Raw genomic sequence first — 25851 nt, forward strand, 5'->3', positions numbered from 1 at the left:
ATGTGATTGTTCCCATTGTGAATAGAGATCCTCGAGCAAGAAGATCTTTTAGAATTAAGCATATTTGGACAAACACCACCTTCATCTTAAAAGGAAGAAATGAAAAACGGAAACTGAAGTGCTCCCAAAACTTTATACTTAGGTACATGATCATACTAGGGTTAAATAAAAACAGTAATGGGTGTCTGGGATAACTTAAAGATCTGAGAGGAGAAGGCGATGGCACCCCACTCCGGTACTCCTGCCTGGAAAATCCCATGGATGGAGGAGCCTGGTGGGCTGCAGTCCATGGGGTCGCTAAGAGTCAGGCAGGACTGAGCGACTTCACTTTTCACTTTCATGCATTGGAGGAGGAAATGGCAACCCACTCCAGTGTTCTTGCCTGGAGAATCCCAGGGACAGCGGAGCCTGGTGGGCTGCCGTCTATGGGGTCGCACAGAGTCGGACACGACTGAAGCGACTTAGCAGCAGCAGCAGCAAAGATCTGAGAATGTTTTGAGTTCATTCGTGATCAGATAGAGCTGAGATAAATTTGAGAACAGAAATTTCCTATTATTCTCACACAAGTTTTATTATGAATAAATCTATGACAGAAGGGTTTTTGCTGTAATACAGTGTTACAAAAATTCACATGTGAATTAAATTTTGCTCAAAGGTTAACCAAACTAAATAGTTTGGAATATAATGTTTAGGTAATAAATGTGCTAAATTAGCTCTACTTTCACTGAACTTCAGGCTAGAACTGTATTCATTTGTTGTGAGGTTGCTATTTGTATTGGGGACAGTTGGCACTGGGATAAATTATTTATTGAAAACCTAAGCTCTGGATACTGAGAAAACTGCAATATATTTTTTTGCGAAAAAGAACAAATTGAAGGCAACCGTTTTTATTAATAACAATTTTATAATAATATTAATAAATTCCTCAACAAAGTCAAATCAAAATCCTAGTCTGTTTAAGCAGATAATGAAGACTGTGATTAGTGGAAGTCAAAATACAAATGTAATGCCATATAGTACAATGGGGGCTTCAGATGGTGTGGTCTGGATTTGGTTTATAATGAAAAAAGAAAGAAGTGAATTAGAGCCTTGGAACAAACAAAATATTAAGAAAGATTATTCTGAAAGATAGATTCAAATCTGGAAGATGATTTGGAGAAAGAGTGGCTTATCTTAAATAAACAAGACAGATTAAAAAAATCAGAAATAAAGCCCAAATCAGCATTTGTTACTATAGCAGTATACACATAGAGGTCAGAAAGACCTGCCACTAATATATTTTAAAAAATGCATATTCTGGACTCAATACAGAAAGTAAACCTAAATAAATATGAAACAACTTTCAATATAAACAGGGACTTGTTTTTGTAAGAAACACATAACATGGACCTATAAAATGAAGATGATTTAAATAAAAGACACAACAGCAATATATTCTGTAGCTTAGAACATATTACCTTTTTTCATGTATCCTTATGAACTCGTGTCTTTTGGGCTTTAATCATTTTTTAGTTAAGGTTTGTATTCATCCTTGGATGCTCAACTGTCAACACTTTGTCAACGGGAGTCCCTTTATGCACACCTTTGTTACAACTCCTTGAACCTTGGAATAATATTCTGCTTTCTGGCACCAGCATATGTTTCAGGCTCACATTTGACAGACAGAATTACCTGTATCTTCATGGAACTCTTGATCTTCTTAGTAAACAATGCAAACTTAGGGTAATAGTATCTTTTGACCATTTTGGTGGTCAGAGGTAAGACTCCTGGAAATTACATGCTCTTTTAAAGACAAGAATTCACATTGGAATTTCAATTCAGTTCTAATATGATAGTGTTCCACTTAAAATGCTTAATGCTGTAAGTGAACTTCATTTTTCTATATTTAAAACACTGATTACTAAAAAGTTTCAAAATACAGCCATCTCTTGCTGTCTGTGAGGGATTGGCTGCAAGAACACCTACAGATACCAAAATCCACAAGGCTCAAATTCCTTATGTAAACTGGCATGGTGTTTGTGTAAAGCTTAGTATTGGAACTAAATTCTTTCTATTAAAGCTTTTAAGTTGATTGTTATTTCCTGTAGAGCTAAAGCTTTTCTTTATGCTATTATATGATAGCCTTTTACACCACATTGAATGTATCATCAGTTCAATTCAGTTCAGTTGCTCAATCATGTCTGACTCTGTCACCCCATGGACTGCAGCATGCCAGCATTCCCTGTCCATCACCCACTCCTGGAGCCTGCTCAAACTCATGTCCAATGAGTCCATGATTCCACCCAACCAACTGATTTTCTGTCATCCCCTTCTCCTCTTGCCTTCAGTCTTTCCCAGCATCAGGGTCTTTCCAGTGAGTCAACTCTTCGCATGAGGTGGCCAAAGTACTGGAGTTTCAGCTTCAGAATCAGTCCTTCCAATGAATATTCAGGACTGATTTCCTTTAGGATGGACTGGTTGGATCTCCTTGTAGTCCAAGGGACTCTCAAGAGTCTTCTCCAACACCACAGTTCAAAAGCATCAATTCTTTGGCACTCAGCTTTCCTTATGGTCCAACTCTCACATCCATACATGACCACTGGAAAAACCATAGCTTTGACCAGATGGATGTTTGTCAGCAAAGTAATGTCTTTGCTTTTTAATATGCTGTCTCGGTTGGTCATGGCTTTTCTTCCAAGGAGCAAGCGTCTTTTAATTTCATGGCTGCAGTCACCATCTGCAGTGATTTTGGAGCCCCCAAATTAAAATCTGTCACTCTTTCCACTTCTTCCCCATCTATTTGCCATGATGTGATGGGACTGGATGCCATGAAAAAGCTAACTTTTTCACTCTCCTCTTTCACTTTCATCAAGAGTCTCTTTAGTTCCTCTTCACTTTCTGCCATAAGGGTGGTGTCATCTGCATATTTGAGGTTATTGATATTTCCCCTGGCAATCTTGATCCCAGCTTGTGCTTCTTCCAGCCCAGCATTTCTCATGATGTAGTCTACATATAAGTTAAATAAGCAGGGTGACAGTATACAGCCTTGATGTACTCCTTTTCCTATTTGGAACCAGTCTGTTGTTCCGTGTCCAGTTCTAACTGTTGCCTCTTGACCTGCATACAGATTTCTCAAGAGGCAAGTCAGGTGGTCTGGTATTCCCATTTCTAAGAATTTTCCAGTTTGTTGTGATGCACACAGTCAAAGGCTTTGGCATAGTCAGTAAAGCAGAAATAGATGTTTTGATGGAACTCTCTTGCTTTTTCAATGATCCAGCAGATGTTGGCAATTTGATCTCTGGTTCCTCTGACTTTTCTAAAACCAGCTTGCACATCTAGAAGTCACAGTTCATGTATTTTGAAGCCTGGCTTGGAGAATTTTCGGCATTACTTTACTAGCATGTGAGATGAGTGCAGTTGTATGGTAGTTTGATCATTCTTTGTGGACATTTTACTAAACATCTCTTTTTCAATAACATGATGCTTCGACTTCATATATCTTTGTTCTTTTAAGCATTCTTATTCTAAATACAAAATTCCCTATCATGAAATCCAGAATTTCAGATGCCACTGGAAAAGTATAGATATCTATTTCCATGATAAACTCTTACTTTCACCAACAAATTAACAATGTTAGGAAAGATAAAGCTTATATAAACTCTGTATAAAATTAATGTTTATTTTTTTAGATTGTATAGATTTAATTTATAGATTCACATTTTTAAAGCATTATTTTATAAAATTCAAAGTCACTTAAATCCTAAAACATTTTGGTGCTAATACTAAAGCCCTATTACATTTATGCAGGGGTTTGTATACTTTGATTCAGTGAAGAAATGCAAATTCTACCAGGAAATTAGTATATGTTATGTCTCAAATACCCAGTTTTTTTTTATTACTAGTAACTGTGTTCATTTCCATGAAAAAAACCCCAAAATATTCTTCTAAAATAAATAAGACAAAACAGTAAGTTTTCAGTTTTATTGTACTATTCATGCTTTTTCAAATTTAAATGGAATTTAATATTCTTCTTGAAAAATGAAGGGACTAATAAATACCTCTTTAACCGATGGATGAGGTTTGGAGGAGACGTTGATCACTCTTTAAAATCTGGATTTTTGCTATTAGAAGATTTAAAACTGACTCTTGAAAAAATAAAGACCTTTCAGCCTTTGAGTAGTTAATCCTTTTATCATTTCCTTGGCTTGCAGCCTGCTTCTATCACTCCATTAGTTACATTTCTTTCGAAATATAAGATTGTGCTTTTAAAAAGAGAGAGCATTTTTAGTTTAATAAGCTTAATCCTTATAATTTTTAACTTCAGAAAAATGATTCACAGCCATTCTGTCTTTTTAGCTGGAAACAGTACATCTAAGCAAAGAACTTAAACATCGGTCTTCATAGTTTTACTAACAGAATGTCTTTTTTCCATTTTTTAGAAACTTTTTTTTTGGAGGCAGCTTTTCCAGTGTCTTTGGTTTGGCATGCTATGTCGATTCTGCCCTTCTGCACCTCATCTCTCATCAGGACACTGGCCTGTATGAACCTCAACACCAGGGATTCTCATTTCCTGTTGGCCAGTGGAAACCCTAGAAGAAGGTCAGAGAAAGGGAGTGGCAAGAGATGAGGACTTTCACTTCCACTCAACGCTTCAAAGTCACCTTCGGCTGGAAGCATCTCTAGGACCATGTCCCAAGATGCATCCTTCTGGGTTCTGGTGACTTCTCTCCAGGAGCACCCAGCACTGCTAGCTGGAGGTCACTGCCTTGTCCTGTGATTCCGCCACACTCTGCTCATAATTTGTAAATATCATCTTTATTAAACTTTCCCTAAAGAATACTAATTTAATTGTACCACCACTATCTGTTAGGTCTATGACTGTTCCAGCAGTCTTTCCAAAGATTCCTTCTTGAAACATGAGTTTTCTGAAGAATTTTTTTAATTCAATAAGCTTATGCTTGTTTTTAGAGGAATCACAATACTTCTAAGTTCTTTTGGGTGGTCGTAAATCCTTAGGATGTAAAATAAAAGAGCATTTCAGATATTAAAATGTAGTGACTTGCAGTCACACATGTTTAATTTGGTTTCTACTCAATGATTCTTGATTAGGATATATTATTTCAAATACACATAATCCTTTACTATTGCATCCTAAATGATAAAGCCTTCTTTGAAAGGAAAATTTCCCCATTTTTGCTATTTCTAAGTTTTCAAATTTAAGATTCAAAATCTTAAGAAATTAATTTAAATAAAGTAGATTTCTTCTCAGGAGGATTCTTCAGTTTGTTTAATAACAAAGGGTGTCCTTTAGCTTATGGAATGGGTTTTACGTGGTGGGTTTTAAAGAATAATTTTTCCCCTCTGACATATCTCCTGCTGATTTGAGACCTTTTGTTACAGTGCCTCCATGGCTTAATTTTGTATTTAGATAATATGGTAGAAGAATTGCTGACATTCAGGGGATTGGAAGCTGAGCAAAGTTGTTTTAGGTAGTGTTGGGGCAGAGTAGGAATTAGAAGCTGGGGATCAAAAAGATGAATGGGTCTTCCCATTGTTAGGGGGAAGAAAGTACACTGTCGGTCTTGCTTTGTGTCTAGAAGCAACGCTTGGTGTTTCATGAGCTTTGCACTTTCTCTTTTATAATTTTAAAAAATATTATTATTATTTAACTTAGTGTTAATTTCCTGTGGTTGGCTGGGGCCTGAACTTATCAATGTAAGGTTTTGGTCTTTTACCTTTGTAGGTTATTATGATTTTAGCAAACAAAGTATCTACCTGCATTCTCTCCCTTTTCCCTCTCACCACTTGGTGTTCTGCACAGTTTCGTGATCATTCTTGGGTATCTGTGGGAAGAAGTCAAGGATTTTAAAATATCTTTTGTGGGCACCACTTTCCACTGAACCCATGGGACAGTAGTAGTGGAGCTAAGACTTACCAGGTGTCACAGAAAGTCATATTTTAACACAATTTCTAATATCTTCAAACCTCATCATAAGTCTACAAAGCAGATGCTATTATTTTCATCCCCTTTTTAGAACTTGTAAAAAATTAATAAACATGAACTTCAATTAAACAGAGACAAGAGACCTGAAGGGGAAACTCTCACACCCTAACCACTAAAGCAAACAGGAAGATGGGGCTCAGCCAATGAGAGATGATGACAGCTCAGCCACGGACTTTTTGTTTACCGTAGCTCCCCCAAATTCCTTCCCCCCCCACTAAAAGAATTTTGTCCATTTACACAAGGGACTTTCATTTGACTTACTATGGTTGCAGACCCAAAATTGCATTCTTTATTAATCCTGAAAAAAACCTATTTTTGCTAGAGAAATAACTGTCAGTTTATTTATTTTAGGTCAACAAGTTGAAACACAAAGTAATTTGTTCATGGTTTGAACTAAGGCACACCCTGGTGGCTCAGGGGTAAAGAATCCTCTTGCAATGCAGAAGATGAAAGTTCACTACCTGGGTCAGGAAGATCCCCTGGAGAAGGAAATGGCAACCCACTCCAGTATTCTTGCCTGGGCAATCACATGGACAGAGGAGCCTGGTGGGTTACAGTCCATGGGGTCATGAAGAGTCAGAGACGACTGAACAACTAAACCACCCCGCTCTTGGGTACAGAGTCTGTCTGTGACCTCTGTCTGTAATTGGTGAATTTACATGATTTACATTCAAAGTGAAATAATATATCCAACAGGATACAGCGGTATTACTATCTACCACATTTGTTACTATTTTCTCTTTGTTACCCTTGTGCTTTTGTTTCTAATTTTGTCTTCCACTCTTTTTTTGCCTTTTGTGGTTTGACTGAGCATTGTATACGATTTAATTTCTCTTCTTAGCATATCAGTTATACTACTTTTTTTTTTTTACTATTTTTACACTGAACAAACTTATCTGTGAGATGAATTAAGAATAAGAAACATAACAGATTTCACTTTTACTTTCACTTACTCTTTTTTTCTGTGTACTTCCTTTACTTTTGTAGATCCAAGTTTCTGACCTATATCATTTTTTCTTCTCTCTAAAGAGCTTCTAACATTTCTTTCAAGGATGGGCTAGTTGCAATAAAGTGCCTCAATTTTAATTTGTCTGAGAAGGTCTTTATTTCTGCTTCAGTTGCCAAGGGTAATTTCACAGGATAATTTTCTATATCTTTGATCTTCTGTAGTTTGAAATGATTTGTCTAAGCATAGAGTTTTTTAATTTAAAATTTTCTTGAAAAATTTTTTAAATATAAATTTATTTTAATTGGAGGTTAATTACTTTACAATATTGTATTGGTTTTGCCATACATCAACATGAATCTGCCACAAGTATACACGTGTTCCCCATCCTGAACCCTCCTCCCACCTCCCTCCCCATACCATCCCTCTGGGTCATCCCAGTGCACCAGCCCCAAGCATCCAGTATCGTGCATCGAACCTGGACTGGCAATTCATTTCTTATATGATATTATACATGTTTCAATGCCATTCTCCCAAATCATCCCACCCTCGCCCTCTCCCACAGAGTCCAAAAGACTGTTCTATACATCTGTGTCTCTTTTGCTGTCTTGCATACAGGGTTATCATATCTTCTGTTTTTGAGAAGCTTCTTGGACCTGTGGTTTGGTGTCTGATGTTAACGTGGGGAAATTCTCAATTATTATTATTATTTCATATATTTCTTCTGTTATTTTCTTTGTTCTCCTTTGGATATTCCCATTTCTCATATGTTATACTTCAGCAGTTGTCCCACAGTCTTTGGATGTTCTGCTTTTTCAGTCTGTGTTCTTTTTGCTTGTCAGTTTTCAAGGATTCTACTGCTGTATGCTCTAGCTCAGAGATTCTTTCATCAGCTATGTCCAGTCTCCTGATAGCCCCTCAAAGGTGCTCTTCATTCTGTTGTAGTGGTTTTTATCTCTAGCATTTCTTTTTGTTTTTTTTCTTGTATCCCCATCTGCTTACATTGCCCATCTGTTCTTGCATGCTGTCTACATTTTCCATTAGAGCCCTTAGTATATCATCTTAACTGTTTTAAATTCCCAGTCTGATAATTCCAGCATCTCTGCCATGTCTGGTTCTGATTCTTGTTCTGTTTCTTCTAATTGTGTTTTATATCTTTTGATACACATTGTAATATTTTGTTGATAGCCAGGCATGATGACTGGTTACAAGGTACTCCTGTAAATAGGCCTTTAGTCATGGGGTGGTCAGGTGTGGGTGAAGAATTTGCTAGTCGGATAATTATGTCTCAGTCTTTTAGGGACGCTATGCCTGTGAACTGTGAACTTCACAAGTGTTTTTAATACTTTTTCTGCTTCTTAAGTGGAAAAGAATGGCTAAAACAGGCAGGAGTTGGGTGTTTCCCTCCTTCCACACTCAAGTCAGGAGCCTGCTGGAGTGGGTATTTACCTTCCCCCAAGTGAGTCAGATTCTGATAAGAACCAGAAAGTTGGTCCAAAGTTAACTAGCTTCCCCTGTGGGCAAGTCTTAAGGAGACCAGAGTGCTTTCGGGTAATTCAAAATGGCTCCTCTCTCTTTGTTCTGCAGTTATTGTGAGAGGATTTTTCTCAGCGATTTCCTGTGTGAATCTGGTCTAGACCCTGGAAGGAAATCCCCAGGGTTGTGGGGGTCCCCTCTGCCTGAGTCCCCCTGGAGTTTGTCAATAGAGTTGTCCACATTGAGCCTGCGGCAGTTCGTCGATTACAGTTCTTGTTTCCCTACGTTGACGCTGGTCCCTGTGGTGGCTTCTGCTTGTTCCCCTCTGCTTGGATAAGTTGTTTCCTTCTGTAGTTACCTGTTGGTTTGTTCATCCTCATGGGCAGCAGTTTGGTTTGTTTCTTTACCTCATACGGAGTCTAAAATAGTTGATATTTTCATTCTCTTTATTTATTTATTTTTCACTTGATTTAGGATAGAACGGGGGTTTCTGAGTTCCTTACATGCAGAACCAGAAATGGGAAAGCCCCCTTTATATACTTTTAAATATTTCATTCTTTGTTTGGTTAAATATGTAACCAATTTGTTTCTTAGTAACCCCTGATCCTATCTTAAATAACTGTAAAGCTGTTATATTCCAAAAGAAGAAAAAAAAGTATACAGAAAAGCACACAAATTATATATATTCTTACATCTCTGATATTTTACAAGCCCCAAAATCTAATTCCCCAGAGAATATCCTTTGTGACTAAAACCACCTTAAAAGCCCCTGGAAAATAAAAAAGATTTGTTCTTTCACCTTGTAAAAAGAAAGGTGTTAGATACCATTAAGGGCTTGCATGGAAAATGTCATGTCTTTAGGTTAAATTGATATAGGTAAAATATTATTAATATAAATCAGAAATTGTAAGTTGTATGGTAATCTAAAGGATTGTCAAAGCTCTTGTTAACTTGTTTGTATCAGAAGCCTAATGCTTGAAATTAGATAGTATTGTGCCATCAGGTATAAGTTTATTTATTTTGTAATTTTGTTGACAACTTTTCTTCTTTAGTTTGAATCACGTATCTTCTAGGATAATGGTTTTCAGCTGGGGTTACACATCCCTTATCTATGGAGTTTTATTAATATGCAGACTTAACAGAAGCTCTTGATTATCTTGATGTATTAATAATATATTCTAGTGATAAATCAGTATAGTAATGGCATATAACCTAATGATATTATATATTTTATCTGAGATCTTTTTCCTCTGTAAAAATTATATTCACCCATTTTTACATATTAGATATAGTATGTAGTCTTCTGAAATCCATTTCTTGGATTGATTTCGTTTTGCACACTTGAGAAGTAACCACATTTCCATGCTGCCTTCTTTTCTTAATGAGCCCACATCAAGTCTTTCACTTTTGAAAATTATCAGCAAAATATAACCATAGCCATTTTACTGTTTTAAATAGTTTTAACCAATTATTTTTTACTATGGCCAAAAGCCCTCATGTATACAAAGCTTGGCATATTGTGAAGCCATAGAAATACTCTCTAGAATCACTATTGGAGCATGCTATTAATGCTTCACCCATTCCTCAGTTCTTCAGTGTAATCCCCTAGTCCCTATTCTGGAGCCTGATTTTTTATTTTTTTTGCCTGATATAAATCTTGGAGATTAGCTTCTGCCTTACACTCATAAACTGGAAGAAAAGACTTTTTCTATATTCCAACTTGAGAGAAGACTGAATATGAATCAATGATATACTGGCCAATAAATAATTGTCTCACTCTACCACTAATTGATTTATCAATTAGAGCAACAGAGAAAACCTAGTTTTTGGAGGCAGTTTAATTCTCCAGATCTTCAAGCTTAGCCCAGGAGGAGTGGGTAGATAAGGTCCACTATATTACTTGAGAGGCCAGCCAACCACTATTTCCTGAAATTTCACATTTGATAATTCATCAGTTGCTATCTTGAAGGTTTTCCTGTTTTCAAGCGCCTTTTACAAACATTTATCCCTGAAGGAAGCAATGATTTAAAACCATTTGAGAAAGGTCACTGACAGCTCTGTGAGACCAAGATAGGGTCCATAAAGGCAGAGAGAAAAACCTGATAGGGAACTGAGAATAAAAGTTACTTTTACCAAGTTCAAATTTTGCTTGCATTCTGATACTTTTGATTGAAAAGGGGATGTCTAATTGAATTACATAATTATAGTATCATGGCATTTTAATTCTGAAAAGAACCTTAAGTATGAGTAGTCCTACCCTTTCATTTTAAAAATGAGGAAGAGTTCCATTAATTAAAATATTGCAATTCAACTCATAGGAAAAGAACCTTTCTGTATTTATTACTGCTCAAGCATAACCAAAAATGCTCCTTAGAAAGTAAATTTGTGATCAAAGTAGTGACCCAAATTGTTTTTTGTAGAGTAGTAACTGTGAACTGTGGCAAAACTGAAACTCTATCTTATCAGCAAAATGATATTTTATTTATTAGGACAGCAGTTTTGGGCAGCGCAGAGAGACTAGATTTGGTTAGTTCACAGGACAGGAATATTAGCTGTCTGATAGGCATGCTTTAGGATTTAATTATTCAATCAACTTTCTTAGAATAATGCAACAAGCTCACTTTGGGAATTAAACTTGAGATGAAAGAGAGAAAGAAAAGAACTTTAGCTCTTATAATGTAGCAGTATTTTATCCTACTTATTTATTTTGTGTTAAATTCCTGGCTTTCTGCAAACTGAGAGAAGCAAGGTAGTGTTATCAGAACTTCAAAGGGCCATGAAAGGATGCACCATTAACTGTGGGCAGAATGACAACAAAGATGTAGAGAAATGCACTCGATTGCAATTTCCTGAGTGACATAAAATTGTATAAAGTAAGCTTGGAGCCCAAAACAAGCAGTGAAACTGCTTCCCTCATAGCTCAGTTGGTAAAGAATCCGCCTGCAATGAAGGAGATGCCGGTTCAATTCCTGGGTCAGAAAGATCCCCTGGAGAAGGGAAAGGCTACCCAAACCATTATTCTGGCCTGGAGAATACCATGGACTATACAGTCCATAGGGTTGCAAAGAGTTGGACATGACTGAGCAATTTTCACTTCACTAATTCATTAGAAAGTGTTATACCTGCAACTGGGCACTTCATGATACAGTTTACCAACCAGTAAGTCATGTACTCAAAACAGTAGTCAAAGTCACAATATATACACAGATCCAGCAAAGCTGCAGTACCTTTAAAAGGGCTATAGCTAGAAAATATGATGATAAAATTAACCTGATATGTAGATGATACCAACCACTAAGCTCGCTTCATAAATAAACAGCAACCTTGCTGAGTTCAATAGGATGAAGCTAACAAATGTGTAGAGGAGATGGTGCAATCCCTGAATCTGTTTCATGGTAACATCCCTTGTCCACTGTGTCTCTCCACCCATAGGCTACACCTGTGCTGCTGGTGATAAACCCAGTGTGTTACACCCCTAATTCAATGGCATGACCAGTGACTTCTGGCCTCTATACAGGATAGCTTATAACACTCTTTGGAGAATGGGAACTTGGGAAAGTGAGAAATTGACTATTTAGTCATAGTCAGTTGAAGTCATAACAATGTGCAAACTTAAGTGATAAGGAAGAGGTTGATATAATAAAAGGAACAGAGTCAACAGGTAGAAAGAAGTTGTGCCATCATGAAAAAGATTATTTTTTTGGCTTTCAAGAGTACAGGGTTCTTGCCAGATTTTCAATTCATACTTTAGATGGGAGATGTGTGGCAATGTGGAGTTCCTGGTCTTGAATTTCCTTCTATCTGACTCACTTCTTCCCTTAATTCCTTGCCCAAATCCCCTTTTCTCTCTATGCTAAGGTAATTAAGTGAATGTCTATGCTCTTAAACTGAACAGAGCTCCATGTAGTTCAAATACAAATGGGAACAGCATTATAAGAAGAGAGAAACAAATACCAAAGCTCATGATTTCATCAAAGACAACTGATGCCTTTTGGTTTAACTAGATGGTTTCTTTCATTCTATGTTTGACTTTTTCAGAAACTTTACAAAACTTTATATTTCGCTACAGAGTTCTGGAATTTCAAACCAATACTGGCATCAAATACCTTCTAGTAGTTAATAAAGTTATCTTAAGATATGCTATTTAAGAAATAGAAGCAAGTTGCAGTGGATCTCCAATTTTAAACAAATCTGTTTAAGAGCCACATATGCTTAACATTTTACCAAATCTACTATAACACAGATAGAAAATCAAGTTAGATACTTTGGCGTGGGGAAACAGATCTTTATTGTGTCACCTTCCTAGATCCATACCTAGAAATTAGTTTCAGATTACCTAGAAAGATGATAGGAACTTTAGCTTGCAGACATTTACTGTATATTAAAAGGTGCAAAGAAATAGAGGAAAATAACAGAATGGGAAAGACTAGAGATCTCTTCAAGAAAATTAGAGATACCAAGGGAACATTTCATGCAAAGGTAGGCTTGATAAAGGACAGAAATGGTAGGGACCTAACAGAAGCAGAAGATATTAAGAAGAGGTGGCAAGAATACACAGAAGAACTGTACAAAAAGATCTTCACGACCCAGATAATCACGATGGTGTGATCACTCACCTAGAGCCAGACATCCTGGAATGTGAAGTCAAGTGGGCCTTAGAAAGCATCACTACAAACAAAGCTAGCGGAGGTGATGAAATTCCAGTGGAGCTATTTCAAATCCTGAAAGATGATGCTGTGAAAGTGCTGCACTCAATATGCCAGCAAATTTGGAAAACTCAGCAGTGGCCACAGGACTGGAAATGGTCAGTTTTCATTCCAATCCCAAAGAAAGGCAATGCCAAAGAATGCTCAAACTACCTACAATTGCACTCATTTCACACGCTAGTAAAGTAATGCTCAAAATTCTCCAGGCCAGGCTTCAGCAATACATGAACTGTGAAATTCCAGATGTTCAAGCTGGTTTTAGAAAAGGCAGAGGAAACAGAGACCAAATTGCCAACATCCGCTAGATCATGGAAAAAGCAAAAGAGTTCCAGAAAAACATCGATTTCTGCTTTCTTGATTATGCCAAAGCCTTTGACTGTGTGGATCATAATAAACTGTGGAAAATTCTGAAAGAGATGGGAATACCACATCGCCTGACCTGCCTCTTGAGAAACTTGTATGCAGGTCAGGAAGGAACAGTTAGAACTGGACATGGAACAACAGACTGGTTCCAAATAGGAAAAGGAGTACGTCAAGGCTGTATATTTGTCACCCTGCTCATCTAACTTCTATGCAGAGTACATCATGAGAAACACTGGGCTGGAAGAAGCACAAGCTGGAATCAAGATTGCCGGGAGAAATATCAATCACCTCAGATATGCAGATGACACCACCCTTATGGCAGAAAGTGAAGAGGAACTAAAAAGCCTCTTGATGAAAGTGAAAGTGGAGAGAGAAAAAGTTGGCTTAAAGCTCAACATTCAGAAAACGAAGATCATGGCATCTGGTCCCATCACTTCATGGGAAATAGATGGGGAAACAGTGGAAACAGTGTCAGACTTTATTTTTGGGGCCTCCAAAATCTGCAGATGATGTCTGCAGCCATGAAATTAAAAGATGCTTACTCCTTGGAAGAAAAGTTATGACTAACCTAGATAGCATATTCAAAAGCAGAGACATTACTTTGCCAACAAATCTCCATATAGTCAAGGCTATGGTTTTTCCAGTGGTCATGTATGAATGTGAGATTTGGACTGTGAAGAAAGCTGAGCGCCAAAGAATTGATGCTTTTGAACTGTGGTGTTGGAGAAGACTCTTGAGAGTCCCTTGGACTGCAAGGAGATCAGCCCTGGGATTTCTTTGGAAGCAATGATGCTAAAGCTGAAACTCCAGTACTTTGGCCACCTCATGAGAAGAGTTGACTCATTGGAAAAGACTCCGATGCTGGGAGGAATTGGGGGAAGGAGGAGAAGGGGATGACAGAGGATGAGATGGCTGGATGGCATCACTGACTCGATGGACGTGAGTCTGAGTGAACTCCGGGAGTTGGTGATGGACAGGGAGGCCTGGCGTGCTGCGATTCATGGGGTTGCAAAGAGTTGGACATGACTGAGCGACTGAACTGAACAGAAAAGGTACAAAATCTGAATTGTTTTCTCTATTTTCTGTTCTCTGTGGCCTCCATCAGGGGTGATCAGGAAACAAGGTTAAGTTCTTTTAAGGTTAATTATGTTGGACTTCTCTTTTTTCCCACACACAAGCTTAATTATATTCATCATCACTTAGGTCTGTAGCCATCACTTAGGTCATGTAGCCAATTGGGATTGGGATTCAGTCATGATAAAGTGGAGAATTTAGTACTTTAGATGGGGCTTCCCTGGTGACTCAGACAGTAAAAAAAAAAAAAAAAGTCTGCCTGGGAAGCAAGAGACCTGGATTCGATTCCTGTGTCAGGAAGATCCCCTGGAGAAGGAAATGGCAACCCACTCCAGTTTTCTTACCTGGAGAATTCCATGGACAGTTGAGTTTGGTGGGCTACAATCCATGAAGTCGCAAACAGTCGACAGTTCAGTTCAGTTGTTCAGTCGTGTCCAACTCTTTGCGACCTCATGGACTGCAGCACACCAGGCTTCCCTGTCCATCATCAATTCCCAGAGCTTACTCAAACTCATGTCCATCGAGTTGGTGATGCCATCCAACCAACTCATCCTGTCGTCCCCTTCTCATCCTGCCTTCAATCTTTCCCAGCGTCAGGGTCTTTTCCTGAGTCATTTCTTCCCATCAGGTGGCTAAATTATTGGAGCTTCAGCATTAGTCCTTCTAATGAATAATCAGGGGTGATTTCCTTTAGGATTGACTGGTTTGATCTCCTTGTATTCCAAGGGATGCTCAAGAGTCTTCTCCAACACCACAGTTCAAAAGCATCAATTCTTCAGCACTCAGCTTTCTTTATGGTCCGGCTCTCACATCCACACATGATTACCGGAAAAACCATAGCTTGGACTCGACAGACACTTGTTGGCAAAGTAATTTCTCTGCTTTTTAATATTCTGTCTAGCTTCATCATAGCTTTTCTTCCAAGGAGCAAACTTCTTTTAATTTTATGGCTGCAGTCACCATCTGCGGTGATTTTGGAGCCCAAGAAAATAAAGTCTGTCACGCTTTCGATTGTTTCCCTATCTATTTGCCATGAAGTGATGGGACCGGATGCCATGATCTTCGTTTTTAAGCTAGCTTTTTCACTGTTCTCTTTCACTTTCATCAAAGGTTCTTTAATTCCTCTTTGCTTTCTGCCATGAGGGTGGTATCATCTGCATATCTGAGGTTATTGATATTTCTCCTGGCAATCTTGATTCCAGCTTGTGCTTCATCCAGCCTGGCATTTCTCATGATGTACTCTGCGTATAAGTTAAATAAGCAGGGTGACAATATACAGCTTTGACCTACTCCTTTCCCGATGTGGAACCATTCCGTTGTTCCATGTCCAGTTCTAACTGTTGCTTCTTGATCTGCAAACAGATTTCTCAGGAGGCAGGTAAGGTGGTCTGGTATTCCCATCTTTAAGAATTTTCCACAGTTTGTTGTGATCCACACAGTCAAAGGCTTTGGCGTAGTCAATAAAGCAGAAGTAGATGTTTTTCTGGAACTCTCCTGCTTTATTGATGATCCAGTGGCTGTTGGCAGTTTGATACCTGGTTCCTCTGCCTTTTCTAAAACCAGCTTGAACATCTGGAAGTTCATGGTTTATGTACTGTTGAAGCTTGGCTTGGAGAATTTTGAATATTACTTTGCTAGTGTGTGAGATGAGTACAACTGTGTGGTAGTTTGAGCATTCTTTGGCATTGCCTTTCTTTGGGATTGGAGTGAAAACTGACCTTTTCCAGTCCAGTGGCCACTAATGAGTTTTCCAAATTTGCTGGCATATTGAGTGCAGCACTTCCACAGCATCATCTTTCAGGATTTGAAATAGCTCAACTGGAATTCCATCACCTCCACTAACTTGTTCGTAGTGATGCTTTCTAAGGCCCACTTGACTTCACATTCCAGGATATCTGGCTCTAGATGAGTGATTACACCATGTGGTTATCTGGGTCATGAAGATCTTTTTTGTACAATTCTTCTTTGTATTCTTGTGACCTCTTTATATCTCCTGCTTCTGTTAGGTCCATACCATTTTTGTCCTTTATTGAGCCCATCTTTGCATGAAATGTTCCCCTTGGTATCTCTAATTTTCTTGAAGAGATCTCTAGTATTTCCCATTCTATTGTTTTCCTCTATTTCTTTGCATTGATCACTGAGGAAGGCTTTCTTATCTCTTCTTGCTAGTCTTTGGAACTCTGCATTCAGATGGGTATATCTTTCCTTTTCTCCTTTGCTTTTCGCTTCTCTTCTTTTCACAGCTATTTGTAAGGCCTCCTCAGACAACTGTTTTGCCTTTTGCATTTCTTTTTCTTGGGGATGATCTTGAACACTGCCTCCTGTACAGCATCATGGACCTCTGTCTGTAGTTTTTCAGGTACTCTGTCTATTAAATCTAATGCCTTGAATCTATTTGTCACTTCCACTGTATAATTGTAAGGGATTTGATTTAGGTCATACCTGAATGGTATAGTGATTTTCCCTACTTTCTTCAATTTAAGTCTGAATTTGGCAATAAGGAGTTCATGATCTGAGTCATGGCCAGCTCCTGGGCTTATTTTTGCTGACTGTATAGAGTTTCTCCATCTTTGGCTGCAAATAATATAATCAGTCTGATTTCTACATTGACCATTTGGTGGTGTCCATGTGTAGAGTTGTCTTGTGTTGTTTGAAGAGTGTGTTTGCTATGACCAGTGAGTTCTCTTGGCAAAACTGTTAGCCTTTGCCCTGTTTTATTCTATACTCCGAGGCCAAATTTGCCTATTACTCCAGGTATCTCTTGGCTTCCTGCTTTTGCATTACAATCCTCTATGATGAAAAGGACATCTTTTTTGGGTGTTAGTTCTAGGTGGTCATGTAGGTCTTCATAGAACCATTCAATTTCAGTTTTTCAGTATTACTGGTTGGGGAATAGACATGGATTACTCTAATATTGAATGGTTTGCCTTGGAAACGAACAGAGATCATTCTGTCATTTTTGAGATTGCACCTAAGTACTGTATTTTGGACTCTTTGACTATGAGGGCTACTCTGTTTCTTCTAAGGGATTCTTGCCCACAGTAGTAGATATAATGGTCATCTGAGTTAAATTTGTCCATTCTGATCCTTTTTAGTTAATTGATTCCTAAAATGTTGATTTACTCTTGCCATCTCCTGTGTGACTACTTCCAATTTACCCTGATTCGTGGACCTAACATTCCAGGTTCCAATTCAAAATTGTTCTTTACAGCACTGGACTTTGCTTCCATCACCAGTCACATCCACAACTGGGCATTGTTTTAGCTTTGGCTCCATCGCTTCATTCTTTCTAAAGTTATTTCCCTCACTGATCTCCTGTAGCATATTGGGCACCTAACGACCTGGGGAGTTCATCTTTCAATGTCCTATCATTTTGCCTTTTCATACTGTTCATGGGGTTCTCAAGGCAAGAATACTGAAGTGGTTTGCCATTCCCTTCTCCAGTGGACCACCATTTGTCACAACTCTCCACTATGACCCGTCTGTCTTGGGTGGCCCTACACGGCATGGCTCATAGTTTCAATGAGACAAGGCTGTGGTCCATGCGATCAGTTTGGTTAATTTTCTGCGATTGTGGTTTTCATTCTGTCTGCCCTCTGAAGGATAAGGATAAGAGGCTTATGGAAGCTTCTCGATAACAAATAGCACACACAAAACAATCTGAAGGCTAAGTATCATAACTCTGGGTAACCTACAAGAAATAAGTTTAGGCAGCGCCATTTGCTTCTTTGTAAACATTGTACCAGCAAGTTGGAGAGGTTGTGAGCTAAAACCAGATTCGGACCTTTCTGGGTTCCCAGACAAATACCTTCTAGCAGCAGTTCCACCATGACCCTTAACACATGCCCACTCTATGAGTTTAGGTAAAAGCTGTTTACTGGGTACAGTACAGTCACCACTGACATTCCTTAGACTCCATAGGTGGTTTGTAAAATGAAGATTGTGTAAACTAAGTATTTCCCTTGACAGTTTCTTAGAAAATCTCCACATAGAAGTGTAACATATGATTTCCCACTAAATTTTCTCTCCAGTATGAAGCCAATTACACTTTTTAGTTGAGCATCCTGAGAATTAGTCGCCATGTATTCAGGTGATATACTAACAAAACTGTGTGCTTTTAACTGATGGATTCACATTCAAATCTTGAAATGCTCATGCTATGAATAGTCTGAAGAAGCTGAACACGGCTAGAATGAGCACTGATTCACATCTCCTCTCACATCACACTGGGATAGGTGCTCATGGACTAGCATGCGTGCGTGCTCAGTCACTCAGTCATGACTGACTCTGTGACCCCGTGGACTGTAGCCTGCCAGTTTCCTCTCTCCATGGAGTTTTCCAAGCAAGAACAGTGGAGTGGGTTGCCATTCCCTACTCTAGGGGATCTTGATGACCCAGGGATTGAACCCATGTCTGTTGCATCTCCTGCATTGGCAGGCAGATTCTATACCACTAGAACGACCTGGGAAGCCACTCATGGACTAGAAGGCATGCAAAATCCTCACCATTAATTCCTACTCTCTTTTCTCTCTTGGAATTACACGGCGTTTACTTAGGTTGAACAAGTATATGTTATCATTTCACTGTCTAAACAATATGAATGGCACTGTTTTAAAAATCTGAGAGGAAAAATAAAGAAATATAAGAGGTAGTCTTTATTCTTTGGAGAGAATATGAGTACAAACATAAAATAAGTAACCATGATTGCAAAGGGATTTATAATAACTAATTTATGCAAAGATAAGTGATACAGAGAAAAGAATCAACACAACTTCAGAAATGGATTGTGTAGGGCAGTGAGGAAGATTCTGAAAGATCTATCCTGTTTTTGAAGAGGCTACAAAAAAGTTGGAGGCCATCTTGGCCATTTATGACCATAACTTGGCATTACTCATTAAATTTTATTCTCTGCTAATACTGGACCAATGTACTTGGCTGCATTTGAAACTATGATCAATTTTTTTTTTTTGGCACATGGACTAGCTCTTCCATCATGCCAATTTCTAGCCTGTGTGCGTCATACCCAATCTTGGGAATTCTTATGAGAATCACACTTTCTCTGTTTCTACTTCCTACTTCATCTATGTGCTTTGTCAAAAGTTTGTTACTTACCAGCTAGAAACAGTCATAGTCTTGAATGAAGATGGCATAGTTTGGAAAAAGAGTCTGAAGACAGATGACCTGGGTTTGCCATCTGTGGTGCGCTGTGCTCAGTTGCTCAGTCGTGTCCAACTCTTAACTACAACTACTAACACATATTAGATATGTAACTTAACTTCATTGCAAAATTATTAGACCCTGTGTTCTTTAGTTTAACTATACCTTAAACATAACAGTATCTATCTACCCTTGGGGTTAATATGAGACTTAATGAGGTAATATTTGTAAAATGCTGTTAAATATACGGATACTCAGTTTTAAATGTTGGCTCTGATTTATGTTATTCTCTAAGTAACTAGAATATTACTGTGCATTCTCATTAATGAGCACTCTTGAAACTGATAAAAATCTTCTTATGGTAAATGATACATACAAAGGCACTTTACATATTGAAATAATTTAGCTATTAGCTGAAATGCAATTTATTTGTTTCATTAAGCATTCCTTACCAAAGGGCTTGCTTCTCTATTAATTCTTTCCCTTGCTGTTATAAATACACTTAATTACTTTCTTCAATTGACACAGTCTTCCTTATTTCTGAAGAACATATATCACCCATCCTCTTTGAAAAAGCCTTCCCTGATAGCTTTCAGGCTCGACAAAGTATTCTGTTCTCCTTCCATACTTTCTGGGATGAATTTTATCATGACACTTTGAGCATTATACTGAAATGATCTGTTTGGCAGTTTGTAAGCAGACTGAGAGAATCTCCAGGGAAGGGTAATTTGGTTTTCTCATTTGTATCCTTGACACCTTTTGTAGTGCCAAAATGTAAGGGACTCTTCAGTGTTGAATTGAAATTGACCTTTGTTATGATCACAAAGATCACAAAGAGTATTAAGAGAACTTGCAAGATTAAGGTCTGCAATACAAAGGCATATTTGTTACCACAGAGAATTCTTTCTAAAGAAATCAATGAAGAAGCCTTGGGAAAGGATGCAGCACAAAATAACTTTGTTTTTATTTCTCAATGTAACATTATCTACTTAAAATGAGGAATGGTAGAAAACCTCTAAAATTGCTTGTGGAATATTGAGCCCTCTTTTACAAATTATTCTTCAGAGAATTTAGATCTTTGCAGGAATGCTGGTTTCTGTACTTACAGGAAATTATACATCTTTTTTCAATGTTAATTTTTACATCAAATAACTCCCTTGTACAACCACATCATAAAATGTTCAGTCTTCTTGTACAAGTAATTATTTATGTTAATTGTAGTCATTAGAATTGAAATTGATGAGAAAAAGTATAGTCAAAAGATAACATCTGAACATTTTAATAGTATGTGTTAAACATTAGATAAAGTTAATAAGAATATTAAAAGATGTGTTTAACAATGTAATTAGATGACAAGAATATTTCAATTATCTTCAAGTAAGTACAGATCTTACAAAAGCTTGGAACACATACCAAAAAGCAGAAAAAAACGAACAGTTTACTGAAGGCATACTTTAAATACAATTTAAATAATCGACTAAAAGATCACCATCAAGGGATTTCCCTGGTGGTCCAGTGGTTAAGACTTCGTCTTCCAATGCAGGAGGTACAGGTTCCATCCCTGGTCTGGAAGCTGAGATCCCACATGCCTCACAGCCAAAAACCAAAAAAAAAAAAAAAACATAAACAGAAGTAATACTGAAACAAACAGAAGTAATACTGAAACAAATTCAGTAAAGATTAAAAAAAAAAAAAATCACCCCCAAGCTTGAAGTGACCACAAAGTTTTGGGTTAAATATGAAAGCAGGCCTGATATTTGCTATAATATTTTCTAGTAAAAATATATAATTTTTATACTTATAAAAATATAAATATATTTACTGTATAAATACTTTCCAAGAAGCAGAATAATTCAGAGGCAAGAAAATCATGCATGGTCCCTCAAAAAAAATTTGTTTAGGTTATAAATTGCAAATCAAAGTCTTACATTGAATTTAATTGTTTTTGAAAGATTTGACTTTTCTAGATCAGTTTTGCACCACATGTCATAAGAATTCCCCAAAGTCTGTACACTTGTTGGTTTTTATACTCATGTTTGATAGGTAACTATATGTTGGCAAAGCATATAGTTAAAATTACATTTAATTTCTAAAATATTTGACTGGCTTTTGTTTATTAATAGATACATTTTATGCTTACTTGTCATAAAGACTTTCATTAATTAGACTATCCCATTGTTAATTAAATGAAAACAACTAAAGAGCTACATATTAAGAAATTTTTATATTAGTTCCTATTATAAATCCTATTTTGAAGTTAGCCTAAATTACCCTCCAAAAGAATTTTGGGATTCCGGCTAGAGTTACTGGGAAATTAGATTTATTAGATTCAAAATTTGCTTAGCTGGTTTTTTTTTAATTGAAGGATAGTTTCTTTAAAATGTTGTGTTAGTTTCATGTATACAGCAAAATTATTCAATTATACATTTATATGTATACTTTTTCAGATTCTTTTATTATTTTTGTTGCTGTTCAGTCTCTAAGTTGAGTTTGACTCTTTGCAACCTCGTGGACTACAGCACGCCAGGCTCCTCTGTCCTCCACTGTCTTCTGGAGTTTGTTCAGATTCATGTCCATTGAGTTGGTGATGCTATCTAACTGTCTCATCCTCTGTCACCCTCTTCTCCTTTTGTGATCAATCTTTCCAAACATCAAAGTCTTTTCCAATGAGTCGGCTCTTTGCATCAGGGAGCCAAGTACTGGAACCTCAGCTTCAGTCTTTCCAATGAATATTCAGCGTTGATTTCCTTTAGGATTGAATGGTTTGATCTCCTTGGAGTTCAAGGGACTCTCAAGAGTCTTCTCCAGCACCACATTTGGAAAGCACCAATTCTTTAGTGCTCAGCATTCTTTCTGGTCCGGCTCTCACATCTGTACATGACTACTGGAAAATCTGTAGCTTTGGCTATACAGACCTTTGTCGGCAAAGTGATGTCTCTGCTTTTTAATGCACTGACATTTAATAATATGACAAATAGATTTGTCATAGCTTTTTACACATTATTGCAAGATATTTAATGTTTCCTGTGCTATACAGTAGATCCCTATTTTTTATCTATTTTATATACAGTAATGTGTATCTGTTAATCCCAAGCTCCTATTTATCCCTCCCTCTTCCCCCTTTGATAACCATACATTTGTTTGTTATGTCTGCGAGTCTGTTTCTGTTTTGTAAATAAGGTCACTTGTGTCATATTTTAGATTCCACACATAGGTGATATTATATGATCTGGTCTTTGTCTGACTTACTCCAGTTAGTAGGATAATATCTAGGTCCATCCATGTTACTAAAAATGGCATTATTTCATTCTTTTTGTTTGTTAAATTTTATTTATTACCTATTAAATTTCCTCAAGTTATTACATCAGATCATGTTGAATAACTCATACACCCTAAATGCTGTTTGGTTTTCTGAGTCATTCCTGAGGAATTGTCAAACCCAGAGGCTGAAGGAGGTAGGCAGATACTGAGAACATAACCCAGATACATATTCAATTCTGGGAATTTTTTGTGAATAGCTAATAGGGTTTCTAGTCTGTCCAGGGTTCTAGATGTATTTTCAACCCTGAACCATCAACAGTCATTTGCTGGGTTTTACTTCCCAGGCACATGGCAGCCTCAGGTCACATGCAGTCCTTAGATGAGAAGGATGTTGTTAAGCTGGATGGCTTATGGGATATGGGTCCTGGGATGTGGACCCCAGTGGCTCAGGAAGAAACAGGCTCAGAGTCAAACCCTCCAGCTTGACTGTGATGCAGTTTTCCTCACTTAGGTCTGCCTCCAGCCACCTGCATCTTGATTCATCTCCCTCGGCCAACAGTGAGTGTTTTGTGTGAGGCATTAGGGTTGTGGTGGGTATACCAGGATCCCTTTTCCTCTTTCCTGCTTCCTAGTTTCTCATCTGTCATGTGACCGTTTGGGGGGCTGTAACTTAATATTACATTATCGTCAGCAAAATAGCAGTGGGAAGATGATTTCTGTCCTGCTGGCCAAAGAGCTGTCTGGATAAGAGCAACTTGTCTTTTTCTTTACTCTCTGGTCATATGGAAGGCGAGATGTCACAGGAAGTGTTTTACAACTTGCTGACTCTGTGAATGTTCCAGAAAATATAAATGACTCTAAAACTTAAAAAAAGTATTCATGTATAAAGGTCTATTGTTTTTTTTTTTTTTCTTTTTTGGATTATGGCCATGTTGAGTGTTCACCCATAGAGTCACTGACAGAAAAGCGTTTGGACTTACCCTTTGACCTTGAGACATGTCCATGTAGGGAACTTTGTAGTGGGGAAGGGCTTCTTAAAGATGACATAGGAAGTACTGTTCCCCCCATGGCTGCCGTCAAGCTGTGCTCTCATTGGCCAGTAGTTATTGGGAATAAACCATCTCTGAAGACCAAAGGACAGGGAGCCCCAATCTATAAAGAGTTCCTAAGAGCCTCCTAAAGCCTTGCATGGGACACAGAAAAAGCTTTGCATGTGACACAGTACAGCCATCTTTTCTGAAGTAGGCTGAAACTGGGTGCTGCATGGAAGTGGGAAGAGTAAGAAGTAACTCCTGCTGATCTTTCCTCCTGGAGGCTGGACTCATGGTCCACCAGTTGAGTTCAGTCGCTCAGTCATGTCCAACTCTTTGCTACCCCATGAATCGCAGCACGCCAGGCCTCCCTGTCCATCACCAACTCCCGGAGTTCACTCAGACTCACGTCCATCGAGTCAGTGATGCCATCCAGCCATCTCATCCTCTGTCGTCCCCTTCTCCTCCTGCCCCCAATCCCTCCCAGCATCAGGGTCTTTTCCAATGAGTCAACTCTTCACATGAGGTGGCCAAAATACTGGAGTTTCAGCTTTGGCATCATTCCTTCCAAAGAACACCCAGGGCTGATCTCCTTCAGAATGGACTGGTTGGATCTCCTTGCAGTCCAAGGGACTCTCAAGAGTCTTCTCCAATACCACAGTTCAAAAGCATCGATTCTTCAGCACTCAGCCTTCTTCACAGTCCAACTCTCACATCTATACATGACCACTGGAAAAACCATAGCCTTGACTAGACGGACCTTTGTTGGCAAAGTAATGTCTCTGCTTTTCAGTACGCTATCTAGGTTGGTCATAACTTTCCTTCCAAGGAGTAAGCGTCTTTTAATTTCATGGTACAGTCACCATCTGCAGTGATTGTGGAGCCCCCCCAAAAAAATAAAGTCTGACATATTTCCACTGTTTCCTCATCTATTTCCCATGAAGTGATGGGACCAGATGCCATGATCTTAGTTTTCTGAATGTTGAGTTTTAAGCCAACTTTTTCACTCTCCACTTTCACTTTCATCAAGAGGCTTTTTAGTTCTTCTTCACTTTCTGCCATAAGGGTGGTGTAATCTGCATATCTGAGGTTATTGTTATTTCTCCTGGCAATCTTGATTCCAGCTTGTGTTTCTTCCAGCCCTGCATTTCTCATGATGTACTCTGCATATAAGTTAAATAAGCAGAGTGACAAAATACAGCCTTGACGAACTCCTTTTCCTATTTGGAACCAGTCTGTTGTTCCATGTCCAGTTCTAACTCTTGCTTCCTGACCTGCATACAGAATTAGGCCAAATCTGTGTTCAATCAATTCCTTTTCTCCCCCATTATTTAAAAAAAAATTATTTTTAATTGGAGGATAATTGCCTTACAGTGTTGTGCTAGATTCTGCTGTACAGCAACGTGAATCAGCTATGGGTATTTATATATATACTCCCTGCTTCTTGAGCCTCCCACCCCACACCCCACTCATTTAGGTCCTTGTAGAATACCATGCTGAGCTCGCCTGTGCTGTGCTGCGGGTTCCCACTAGCTGCCTGTTTCACATGTGGTAGTGTGTCTGTGTCAGTGCTTGTCTCTCAATTCACCCCACTCTCTCCTTCCCCCGCTGGGTCCACAAGTCCATTCTTTATGTCTGTGTGTCTCTTTCTGCCTTGCAGACCCTGCATCAGATTGGATCAGATCAGTCGCTCAGTTGTGTCCAACTCTTTGTGACCCCATGAATCGTAGCACGCCAGGCCTCCCTGTCCATCACCAACTCCCAGAGTTCACTCAGACTCACATCCATTGAGTCAGTGATGCCATCCAGCCATCTCATCCTCTGTTGTCCCCTTCTCCTCCTGCCCCCGATCCC

Source organism: Bos indicus x Bos taurus, chromosome 24 (genome assembly GCF_003369695.1).
Source record: "Bos indicus x Bos taurus breed Angus x Brahman F1 hybrid chromosome 24, Bos_hybrid_MaternalHap_v2.0, whole genome shotgun sequence".
NCBI classification, from domain to species: domain Eukaryota; kingdom Metazoa; phylum Chordata; class Mammalia; order Artiodactyla; family Bovidae; genus Bos; species Bos indicus x Bos taurus.